At 49.5% G+C, this 12,125-nt stretch overlaps 1 long non-coding RNA gene across 2 annotated transcripts; it reads right to left on the reverse strand.

Moving 5' to 3' along the window:
• Positions 1 to 4,105: 4,105 nt before the first annotated feature.
• On the reverse strand, positions 4,106 to 11,864 carry LOC148775263 (uncharacterized). Of its 2 annotated transcripts, none has more exons than XR_016039316.1 (3): positions 11,554 to 11,864; positions 7,953 to 9,147; positions 4,106 to 4,885 (listed from the first exon to the last, which is right to left on the reverse strand). It is a non-coding gene; the product is annotated as an uncharacterized LOC148775263 (long non-coding RNA). The 2 variants fall into 2 exon arrangements; XR_016039315.1 differs by having other exon boundaries at positions 4,820 to 6,610.
• Between the last annotated feature and the right edge of the window lie 261 nt (positions 11,865 to 12,125).

Raw genomic sequence — 12,125 nt, forward strand, 5'->3', positions numbered from 1 at the left:
ATCCGAGAAAATCTCCAATGCCTGCTGAGAAGGCTGCACTTGATCTTGTAACCAAGAGAGAGTCCACCCGAGGTTTTCCTTCTTTAAAGTTCATTTTGTGCCAGTTATTTAAGATCCACTGATGCTGAAGCTGAAAACTCCAATACTTTGGCCATCTAATATGAAGAACTGACTCATTGGAAAAGACCCTGATTCTGGGAAAGATTGAAGGCGGGAGAAGGGGACGACAGAGGATAAGATGGCTGGATGGCATCAAGGACTCGATAAGCATGAGTTTGCCCAAGCACCGGAAGTTGGTGATGGACAGGGAGGCCTGGCTTGCTGCAGTCCATGGGGTCGCAAAGAGTCAGACACAGCTGAGTGACTGAACTGAAACTGACTGAGCTGCCCACTGGGCATCATCACTTGGATGGCAAACTCAGCAAAGGCCATCAGCCTCTTTGTCCAAGGTGTGCACCTCCTTCACTCCCTCTTCTAAGAGAAAGGCATCGCCACCATCATCCCTGGGGACAGAATCCCTGGCAGTCATTTCCCCTTGAATCCACCTTTTTCCTGTCCCCTGCTGGGTTGTCACTGGGTCCAGTCCTACTCCTGCTTGCTGTCAGAGACATCCCCTGGCCGTCCCCTGCTCTGCTCCCTGGGGCTGCCCAGCACAGACTTTTTCTTATACTCCCTTGCGCACTGGCTTCCAGCCCATTCTGCCCAGAGTGAGGCCCTGGAGGAAGACGGGAAGGTGCTGCTCTGGGCCCTGGCTGCAGCTCCTCTGCGGCCCAGCCACCCCCACCCGCCTTCAGCCAGCCTCTGTATGTGGCTCTTGCCAGGTGCTGCCAGTATCTCCCTATAGGACTGAAGGGTTTATCCACCCACGCCCACCCCACCCTCTACTCTGGGGGCGCTGAGAGTGCCTTTTGGGAGTTTTGGAAATTGCCTTGACTGAGTAGGGCTACCTTGCCCAGTTCACACTTATTCCCAGGAGGTCCAATGACAGGTGTTTGTAAACAGGTCCAGCCTCCTTGCCCAAATTTGAGCCAACTCTGAAGGGCATCCCAGTTTCAGCCCACCCATTTAGGGTCCACTGAGTTTGTTCCTGAGATTGCCTCCAGCCTGGCTCTTCTCTCCACGCAGTCCTATTCCTTCCTTCCCCTTCCAAAGGCATTTCCATAATAAACCTCCTGCATTCTAATCTCTATCTCTGAGTCTGCCTCCTGGGGGGACCCAACCATAGTGCCCTTTGCCGCTTTGTGGTCCTAGCTCACTCTAGGCGCTCTGGCTCCTGGGATTCAAAAGACACCAATTTCCTTCCTCCGTGATGTGTTGCTCATCTCCGGGCTGCCCACCATACCATGTTTTGTTCTATTTTTGTTTCTGTTTGTCTAATACCTTTATAGCTAGTTCCGCAATTTAATTTTTTCCACTGAACTTCCTGGCCTAGGTTTCGTTTTCCTGTCTGATACAAACCCTGTACCTCTCCCAAGTCAATCCACTCCTTGCCACTCTCATGATCTTAGTTCAGGACCTTCTCCTGGCTTTCTGCAGTAAGCTGCTAACTGGGTCACTCATTCATCCTTTTAGCATACAAAAGCACCTACTCTGCCAGTGCACCTACTAGATGCTGGAATTACAATGGTGCACAAAACCAAAAGTGGCCTTGAGCTCTTTAATCCATTCCCCACACAGCTATCAGAGTACTTTTTCTAAAATTTAAATTTGATCACATCAGGCCCTGGCCTAAAAACTTGGCCAGGGCCATCAGAAGATAAAATCAAAATACCCTCTTTTCTGGCCCTACTTCCCTATCTAGCCCTACCTTTCTTGTCTCACCAGCATCCTACCTATGCCAGATCCTGGTAGGGACATAAACACATCTTGCTAATTCACACATCTGCATTTTTGCCTGTGGTGTTTTTTCCCAATAGAATTCTCCCCTCCCCCCCGCCGATAGGATGAACTCCTATTCATCCTTCAAAACCCCACCCAGATTTCCCCTGCACTGCTGTCAGATGTCAATGTCATCCCAAGCACTGTGAGCCTTCCATCTAGCCTTTTTTCATGGCATTGTCCACTCAGCTATGTCCCAGTGGGCAGTTACCATGTCTTATTTAGCTGTGTATCTCCCATCCCCAGCCCAGTGTCTATTATAAAGGGAGAGCTTACTAAGTGACAACCAAATAAATGTACTCAAGGGCAGAAGATTATCCAAAAGGAAGACCTGAAATGAGGGACAGGGCATTTGGGCCAAGGCAGGGGCATGGGGAATAGGGCACAGAGTTAAGAGTTGAATGTCTAGCCCTGGAAGGAAACAGGATATGGAAAAAGGGGGGAGGGGCTGAAGTAAGTTTTAGAGGCCTCCAGCCTGGATGCCTGGGAGGACAGACTTGTCCCCTTGGCATGCAATGAAGATAGCCAAGTGGACAAGTGAGCGAAAATTGTCATCACTTCATTGCTGGGCTTTTCCTGATGGCCAAGTCTGGACTGAACTTCCATCAGACTTTTCAGATACTGATTTGAGTAAGCCTGTTGCTTTTTTACATTTTATTTTATTTTTATTTATTTATTTTTGGCTGTGCGGGCTTTTCTATAGTTGCAGCAAGTGGGGGCTACTCTAGTTGCAATACACGGGCTCAGCAGTTGCTGCTTGTGGGCTCTAGATCACAGGTTCAATAGTTGCCCCACAGCATTGGCAGGCAGATTCTTTACCACTGAGCCACCAGGGAAGCCTGCCAGTTGCTCTTTATAGGCTTAAATAGTCTCACCTGTGAGATGGGCTGCTTTTCCTCCCCAGCAAAGTTCTCATGGGAACAAATAGCTGCAAATATGTGAAAAGTCCTTATGAGTTATCTACCCATACAGATGTGATGATCAAATATGAGTATGCCTTGATTTTAAACTAAGTGCATTTAGTCAACAAATATTCATTATCAGCTTGCCACATGCCAGAATCAGAAAAGGCCTTTACCATGAAAATCCAAATTGACAGATACAAATATACAAGTAAATAGGATATGTGGACTAGGTCATATTTTCCTGCGTTAAAAGGGTTCTTTGCCTTATAAAAGGGTCTCCCACGTGATGCCATTAGCAAGCTCCTTTGGCACATTTATGGTGTGGTTTGGTAAAATGTAGGTACCTTGAAAGCAAGATCATGTGTGTGTGTGGTGTGTGTCCCCTTTGTAGCCTCAGTACAATACTAGGCTGACACCAGAAGTTCACCAGATGACAAGTTGAACTAGGGGAAAAAAATTGATTTACCTCCAACTTCTCAGGAAAGCACATATTGCATTACGTAATATGGGGAAATCTGTATTGATTTTGGGGGATAAAGTTAGGCTACTGATGAGCTCAGGCTTGACTCATTTTCATTCATGCCCAGGTAGGTGCCTGGCAACACCATTAGCAAGGTTTTGAGTGCCTTTTGCATGCGTGCTCAGTTGTTTAGTTGTGTTAGACTCTTTGCGACCCTATGGATTGACCCTATGGATTGTGGCCCACCAGTTTCTTAAGTCCATGGGATTTTCCTGGCAAGAATACTGGAGTGGTGTTGCCATGTCCTCCTGCAGGGTATCTTCCCAACCCAGGGATTGAACCCTCGTTTCTTATTTCTCCTGCATTGGCAGGTGGGTTCCTTACCACTAGTGTCACCTGGGAAGCCCTACCCATTCCAAAATGCAGGAAAAGTCTCAGAGCAGCCAGGACTCCAGATTCCACCATTTGGCTTCAGGGTACACAGGGCTTTGCAGCCACACATGACATGTGTTATGCTCCCTAACTTCAAATTCTAAACCAGTAAACACACCAAAAGAAAATCAGTCCTGAATATTCATTGGAAGGACTGATGCTGAAGCTGAAACTCCAATACTGTGGCCACCTGATGCGAAGAACTGACTCATTGGAAAAGACCCTGATGCTGGGAAAGATTGAAGGTGGAAGGAGAAGGGGACAACCAAGGATGAGATGGCTGGATGGCATCACCGACTCAATGGACATGAATTTGAGCAAGCTCTGGGAGTTGGTGACGGACAGGGAAGCCTGGCATGCTGCAGTCCATGGGGTCGCAAAGAGTTGGACACGACTGATCAACTGAGCTGAACTGAAACACACCAAAAAAAAAAAAATCGGGACATATTTAAGAAAAACAATACTAGTATTTACAATAAGGTTCCAAATACTGGAAAAGAGTTGAACATTTATTGAGTTCCTCCCATATGGTAGAACTTTATATCTATTATCTTGTTTAGCATTCAAAATTATCTCATGAACCATTTTCCAGATTCCCAAGAAGGCTCAGAGAAGTTGATTAGCTTGTTTTTAAGGTCACACAGCTGGAAGGTGGCCAGTTAGAATAAGAACCCTCTTCCGGTTGACCTCAAACCTGGATCTTTTAGCTTTATATGCCACCCAAATTCCCAATGAAGAGGAAGATTATCCAAACATTTCTTCCCTTTAATTTTTTTTTAAGTTCAGTAAAAATCTTTACCTTTTAAGAACTTACCCTCCCCCAGCAAACATTTACATACACAGGCACACACATACATTGATAGAAAATTAAGATTCATGATAGAACCTCAAATCTGACTTTGCCTGATGATTTAATCAATTCTAAAGGAAATCAGTCCTGAATATTCATTGGAAGGACTGATGCTGAAGCTGAAGCTCCAATCCTTTGGCCACCTGGTACAAAGAACTGACTCATTGGAAAAGACCCTGATGTTAGGAAAGATTGAAGGTAGGAGGAGAAGGGAATGACAGAGGATGAGATGGTTGGACGGAATCACTAGCTTGATGGACATCAGTTTGAACGCGCTCCAGGAGTTGGTGATAGACAGGGAAGCTTGGGGTGCTGCAGTCCATGGCATCACAAAGGGTCAGACATGACTAAGGGACTGAACTAAAAAAAAAAAATGTATTGAGGTAAACAATAAAGGTGTAAATATCTATACAATTTGATGACTTTGGGGGTAAGTATATATTGTGAAACCATCACCATCTATGCCATTAGCATATCCATCACCTCCGAAAGTTTCCTCCTACATCTTTTTTTTCTTTTTTAATGATTAATTTTAAGAGCACAGGAAGCCTTAGATCCTCTCGGGCCTCCCCCTGACGTCTGTGGGGGCCTGGATGGATGTGAAAATGAGAGTCTGTGATCTGATGTCCCTTCTCTGCCCACTCCCTCTGCCCCAGCTCCTGTCCTCCCCCGTAGGGTATGCAGGACATGCCCCAGCCGTGCCAGCATCCACACAAGGGTGCTGCCCTTGGTCTCTTGTTGACCACCCACAGTCCTGGAGATACCTACAACAGATCTTGTTGGGAAAACAGACCCGGGAAAGTGACTCTTGGACACAAGAAGCAGGTTTGGGGCACTGGGGCAGAGGATTCCCCCATTCTGGTACCTGGAATTTGGTCTAGGCCAGCAGATGCAGGCGCTATATAAGGCACACCACCTGGGCCATGTGGGGATGGATGCAACTAGCAGAAGGCCAAGGCAAGGTCACATCCCCTGGGGTCTAAGAGAGAAGCACTGCTCCTGGAAGCTCCACGAAGACCTTCTCTCCCACCTCCTCACATACTCACTATTGCCTCTGGCCTAAATTTAAAAGGCTCTTCCGGGGACTTCCCTGGTGGTCCAGTGGTTAAGAATCCACCTTGCAATATAAAGGACATAGGTTTGATCCCTGGTCGGGAACAAAGATCCCACCTGTCAAGGAACGCCTCAGCCCACACACCACAACTACTGAGGCCGCGTGCTGCAACGAGAGAGTCCATGTGCCATGGTGAAAGGTCCCACATAGCACAATGAAGACCGCATGTGCTGCAGCACAGACCCACGCACGCAAGCAAAGGAATAGATATTTAAATGCTCGTCCAATGACCTGATCTCTAATTAGCATTATCCCTGAGCGTCAGGAATGAGCCTGTGTGGAAAAGGCAGAATAAACAGAAATAGAAGCAAATGACTGCAGTCCAGTGCAGAAGGGAGTCTGTCAGGGAGAGGAAGAAAGGATCAGGGCAGACTTCACGGAAGAGGTGGCCTCAGAAGACCACACGTGCTATGTGCATGCTGCGTGCTAAGTCACTTTAGTTGTCCCTGACTCTTTGTAACTCCATGCACTGTATGTAGCCCGCCAAGCTCCTCTGTCCATGGGATTCTCCAGGCAAGAATACTGAGGTGGATTGCCATTTCTTACTCCAGGGGATCTTCCCAACCGAGGGATCAAACCTGTGTCTCCTATGTCTCCTGCATTGCAGGTGAATTCTTTACCACTGAGCCACCAGGGAAGACTGCTGACGATCTATTACTTGTCTCCACGGGCGGCCTCTCCAGGGTTTAAATGCACTTGTCAGGGTGATGGACTGGAAGTTTCCTGGATCCTGGGATAAGCACAGCTCCACAGCTGCCTTAGCTGGAACAGAGAAACACCCCTCACTTTCTTCTGAGTGATTTGCCACACCTTTCATCTGTGTCAGGCTCAGGACGGCTTTGGCCAACCACATGCAACAAAGGTGCCACTCTGAGGCCTCCACGGTTGTGTCGTAAAAAGCTGTGCTGCTTGTCTTTTTCTGCAGGACACTTGCAGTTGGAACCCAGTAGCGCGAGTGGTAAAGAACCCGCCTGCCAGTGTAGGAGACATAAGAGACCCTGGGTCAGGAAGAGCTCCTGGAGAAGGAAATAGCAACCCACTTCAGTTTTCTTGCCTGGAGAAGCCCATGGACAGAGTAGCCTGGAGGGTTACAGACCATGGGGTCCCACAGGGTCGAATACAACCAAAGCGACTGAGCACACACACATGTGGCCAGCTAAGAATTCCGTCTGCCCTGAGGACACTGCTGGAGAAGCCACAGGTAGACCCTCCCGGTGAAAGACCCAGCTGAGCCTGCCCTGCAGCCGTCGCAGCCCAGACCGGTGAGTCAGGAAGCCATACTAGGAGCCAACCCTCCAACCTGAGCCACCTGCTTCTCCCAGCTGAGGCCCCAGACACCTCGGTGCAGACAAGAGCCACCCTTACCTTGGCTTTCCTGAATTCCCGACCCACAGAATCGTATACCCTCAGAGTTTTAGGGTGGTTTTGTTACACAGCAATGGATGACCAGAATAACATCCTGAAACCGTTCTGGATAAATCAGGAGGTCTGACAGACAGGACCTCACCAGCCCATAGGACACCTCCAGATGCTGACTAAGAAATACAGCTGCATCCTCTGAAGGGGGACCCACCCAACGCCTGGCACAGGGCTCGGCGATCAGAATCCAGGCTGGATCTCACAGCCAGGTAGCTCTGCTGACCAGAGACACTTTATTCTCTTCTGCTGGCATCCACGTGAGCCGAGCTGACAGGAAGGAAGGCATTTTCTCAAAACTCATATAATTGCCCCATAATCTCCTTGAGCATCTCCCAGGATTTGGGGAAGCCCCCTATCCTCAGACCTTGCTAGCTCTGCCTCACAGTAAGTCATCTCAACATGTAAAAATTCATCACACATACACACGCCTCCTTTGGGCTGCCTTTTCCCTTTTCTCATTAAAAAAAAAAAAACTCCACCCTACCCTGATCTGATGTGAGATCTTCAGGCTATCTTGAAGTAATTCATCTTGCCTCTTCAAACATTCTCCCTCACTCTGGTGGCAGCCAGCCAAGCCCATCTCCCTTCATTCTCAAAGGAAGCCTGGCCCCAAGCAGAAGACTGTTTGGTTTCTGAGATTTTCATTAAAAAAAAAAAAAAACAAAACCCTCCTTTGCAGCATTTCTGAGGAAGGCTTTAGGCAAGAACTGAAGGGCGGAGGGAGCTGGGTGCAGATCACGTTGGGTCACGGGAACTGCAGGGGGTGGGAGCGCTATTTCAGCCCTGTGGTAAGCTCTGGCTCTCAGTGTGGAGGTCTTTTCCCCTTTAGTCTAACTGGCAACTGCAAGTTCAGTACGGGCAGCTGTCAAGGGGTCTGCAGACTTTATGCCTCACCTTATGCAAACCTGGTAGACAAGAGTCAGGCTTTCTGTGGAAGATTGCGGAGGGGTGGTCGTCCACACCGTGGATTCAGGCAGCCTCCTTTGCCGGGACGCTGTCAGTTAAAGGGGATTTGCCTTTCTCGAGGAAGGAGACCCACCTCTCCTGAATCCCCACCCCGTGTGCTTTGCATATTTTGGGTCATTTATCCTCACAACAGTGCTACAGATTGGTAAGATCATCTCCACTTGTCAGCAGAGGCAAGAGAGGCCCAGAGAGGCTAAGTAACTTGCCCAAAGTCACACGGCTAGCGACTTTAGGAGCCAGGGTTCAATCCAAGGTTGGACCACCTCCGGGCATTTGTCCCTCCCTCGTTCCTTTGCTCCTCCGTCTCCCTCCCACACTCTCTCCACTTCTCCTGAGGAAACCATAGAGTAAGTACTTCTGCTTAACCTATATAGGGTGAGACTACTACGGTTTCACCTGTGGGTTCGACGGAGAGATTACCTAGTGCGTGGAAAACACAATCCAACTTAAAACTTGTTTAAAGACCTTTGGAAAATATTCCTGTTTGGGGCCTTGAACCTGGACTGGGGCTTGGGAAGGGACCTTTGTCCTTGGTCAGAGTCAGTCTTCATTCGGCCCATCCTTACTGAGCTCCTGCTGGGCACCAGACATCACGTTAGACACCGCGGTGGGGCACAGCCCAGTCCTCCGGGAGCTCCCAGTGGGAGGAATGGGGAGGAAGGCGGTGGCACGGAGACCGCAGTCTGAGCGGATGAAACAGATACCAGAAGAGGGGCAGAGGGGAAGGAGAGGTCAATTCTGCCAGAAGGCTCCTCACGGACCAGGCTGGAACCTGACGTTCTCCTGGGCAGGGTCTGAATACACGTCAGAGGCAGATTCACTCAGACCGGCTTCCGGGAACTTGATACATAGTGAGAACTACGTTGATAAAAGCAGGCATCCGGCAGGACGTACTCATCAGCAGATCAATGAAAGCATTCCCTTTGCCTGACAGACAAGGCGCCCACAGGAAGCCACATTATCGGAAGGTTACTTGCACAAATAGATTCCACAAAGGGGACTTGGCGGATATTAAGACGTCTATTTCAGCCCGGGTAGATTGAAGCCATCTCTGACCCTGAAAGGAAAGTCTTCTGCAGGAAACATTCGCCATCATCTTTGCTCTGGTAAAACTCTCTCCACCCTTAGAATAAAGATGAGGTATCATTATTAAAGCAAAGCTCTACTGCGCCACCAAAGATCGCCAGAAAGCAGCCCCATGAAGAACACATCGACTGTCTGTCTCCCCTCTGACTTTCCAAGGTGACCATTCTGGATTGACAGATTTTAGGGCCCCAGGTTCCCTCCATGTTGGGGCTCTAGCACGTCATCCACATGATCAAGGCCAGGTCTCAGCCACACCAGATCCCCTCTGGCTGGCAGGGGAGGAGCTGGTGAAGGAGCCAAACCCCTTCAGCCTGGAGATGGCAGATGCCCTGCGCTCGGATTTATTCACATTCCTTTCGGTAGAACTTGGTCACATGGTCCCACCCAACTCCAGAGGAAGCCGGGAAATGAATTATGTCCCACGGTGAGCCCAGGGAGGTAGAGAAAGGAGGTGTAGGTGGAACCCTAACTATCTCTGCTTCAAATGGCAGTTAGGGTGTTTCCAGGTGTAAACAAAACCTTAACTTAAACCAGCTTCAACCCACAGGACAACTTTGGGCTGATTCCAGGGCTGGCTGATACACCACCTCAACCCTGGAGAGTTCCCAGTATCCACCCTGGGTACCCCCAGGCCTAGGTATCACATTCCAACATGACAGTTTTCAAAGGAAGAAGAGAGCATCTCTCTCTGTGTTCTGCCTTAGGTGAGAAGAGAGTTTCCCCAGAGACTCCACTCCACCTCCAGCAAGTATCCATTAGTATACCATTGACCTGAATTGGGCCACGTGCCCATTTTGGAACAATGACTGCTGTTACAGCACCATTCACATACTGAAGTCCTCAATCCCCAGCACCTAAGACTGTAACCATATTTGGAGATGGGGCCTTAAAAAAGGCAGTATTTTACTTTTATTTACCTATTGGCTGCACTGAGCCTTCACTGCTGCATGAGAGACTCTTTCTAGATGCAGTCAATGGGGGCTGCTCTCTAGTTGCGCAAGGGCTTTTCACTGCAGTGACTTCTCATGGTGCAGAGCATAGGCTCTAGTGCGCATGGGCTTCGGTAGTTGTGGCTCACAGGCTTAGTTGTTCTTCGGCATGTGGAATCTTTCCAGACCAGGGATTGACCTTCTGTCCTCTGCATTGGAAGGTGAATTCTTAACCACTGGACCACTAGCAAAGTCCTTACAAGAGGTAATTAAGTGAAAATGAGGTTCTGTGGGTGGGCCCTAATCCAATATGCCTGATGTCCTTTTAAGAAAAGACGATTAGGACACAGATAGCACACATTCCAAGGGATGACCATATGCAGACATGGTGGCCATCCACAGGGCAAGGAGAAAGGTCTCAAACCAAACTTGCCAGCACCTTGAACTTGGACTCTGAACTCCAGACAGTGAGAAAATAAGATTCTGTCATTTAAGCTACCCTGTCTGTGGTGTTTTGTCAAGTAGCCCTAGCTAGCTGGTACAGCTGGCAATCAGAATGGATCAATCTGGTCCACTCCTGGGGTGCAGTCGGTTGAGACACAGCTCCTGGGAGAGGGTGGGTTCTGGAGAAGCAAGCTGATGGGAGGATGCTGGGCGATCCAGGGACAGTGCCTGTGATGAACGGCAAGGCTGCCCTCCACCCCCACAGCTGCGGCTTGACCCCTCTTCTCAGACCAGCTCCCTTTCTGTGCACACCATCCCCCTGCTGACTTTCTCCGACAGACATCAGTCCAGTCATCTCATTAGACTTCTGCTTCCCCTTATCATCACTCTCCAGTTCTCTTTCTAACAGCTACTCCAGTCAATTTTGCTAGGAGTTTGGTCCAGGCTGGGGTGGGGACGGTGTCACCCAGCTCTTCTCCCACATCGCTATGGTCTGCCACCTGGTTTCCTCCGCTGAAGACCAATCCTACTTTTATTCTACAACAGCCTCATTTCCCAGTTGTTGGGGGACACAGGGATGCTGGTGAATGTTTAACAACCTGTTTAGTGTTGCTGTATTTGTCAATTTCCGTGGTGTAAATACCCAACATGGTCCATTCTAAAGGACCCACATGAGGCCCCTGAGCACAGAATTGGGAAGAGATGGCACACAGTGGCAACCCCAGTCCAGTGGTACCCAGGGAGACCTCCCTGTCACCTTCAGGGATGACAATAAGGAGTCCTGGTATTGTCCGCGTGTCCAGTCCCTGATGATTGGAAAACATCTCCTGGGGCAGGAGAGAGTTAAAAATATTTTATTAGCCCCGGTGGGAACCTGTGAGCATGAGCAGGCATGAGAAAATCCTGAGGGTGTCTGGGCTGTGTCCTGCAAGGGCTCCCTCCCTCGATGTTCCCAGGCTGAGAGGATGAATGCCACCGTAGAGAATAAAGTGGAAGTAGGGCTCAGCCAGGCCCGAGCAGCCCAGGACTGTCACTGCCCGCCCCCCGGGGAGGCCCCTTCCCCCACTCACCTCTGTACAATTGCTTCCTCTGTTCCCCAGCTCCGCTTCCCTCAGGGTCCCATGCAAACCAGACTCGTGATAAAGGCCACCATTGATGGGCACTTCCTCTGCACCAGGCACTGGGCCGGGCCCTCCAGACCCATTTTCTCATTGAATTCATAGCACCACCCACACAGACTTGGTGGGCGTAGTCCTGTCCCCAAAATGAGGTTCACAGAGGTCAGATGAATGGTCTCAAGGTCACGGCGGCAGAGCCGAGGTGACTGAAAAGCGGTGGGTTTTCCATGGTGCTTCTGGGGTCAAGCAGGCCAGGCCGAGTCATAGAGTAATACTGACAATGACGATGGCTAGTGCTTATCGAGGACTTCATTTAAAGAGTGCATAGACACGCTGACTTCACTGTGCGACTGGGGTGAATTATGGCCCCCATTCTGCAGATAAGGAACCCAAGGCTCAGAGAGGGTGTGCGGCTTGCCTTGTGTCACAGCTGGTTAGTGGCTGGGCAGGACTTTGGACTCTTTGGAGTAGGGTGGGGCGGGGACTGCTGCCCAGGTCATCTGTGTTCCCCACTCCCCACGCCA

The sequence above is a fragment of the Moschus berezovskii genome, chromosome 16, assembly GCF_049115385.1.
Source record: "Moschus berezovskii isolate FMDL1 chromosome 16, NW_MosBer_1.0, whole genome shotgun sequence".
Taxonomy (NCBI): Eukaryota; Metazoa; Chordata; class Mammalia; order Artiodactyla; family Moschidae; genus Moschus; species Moschus berezovskii.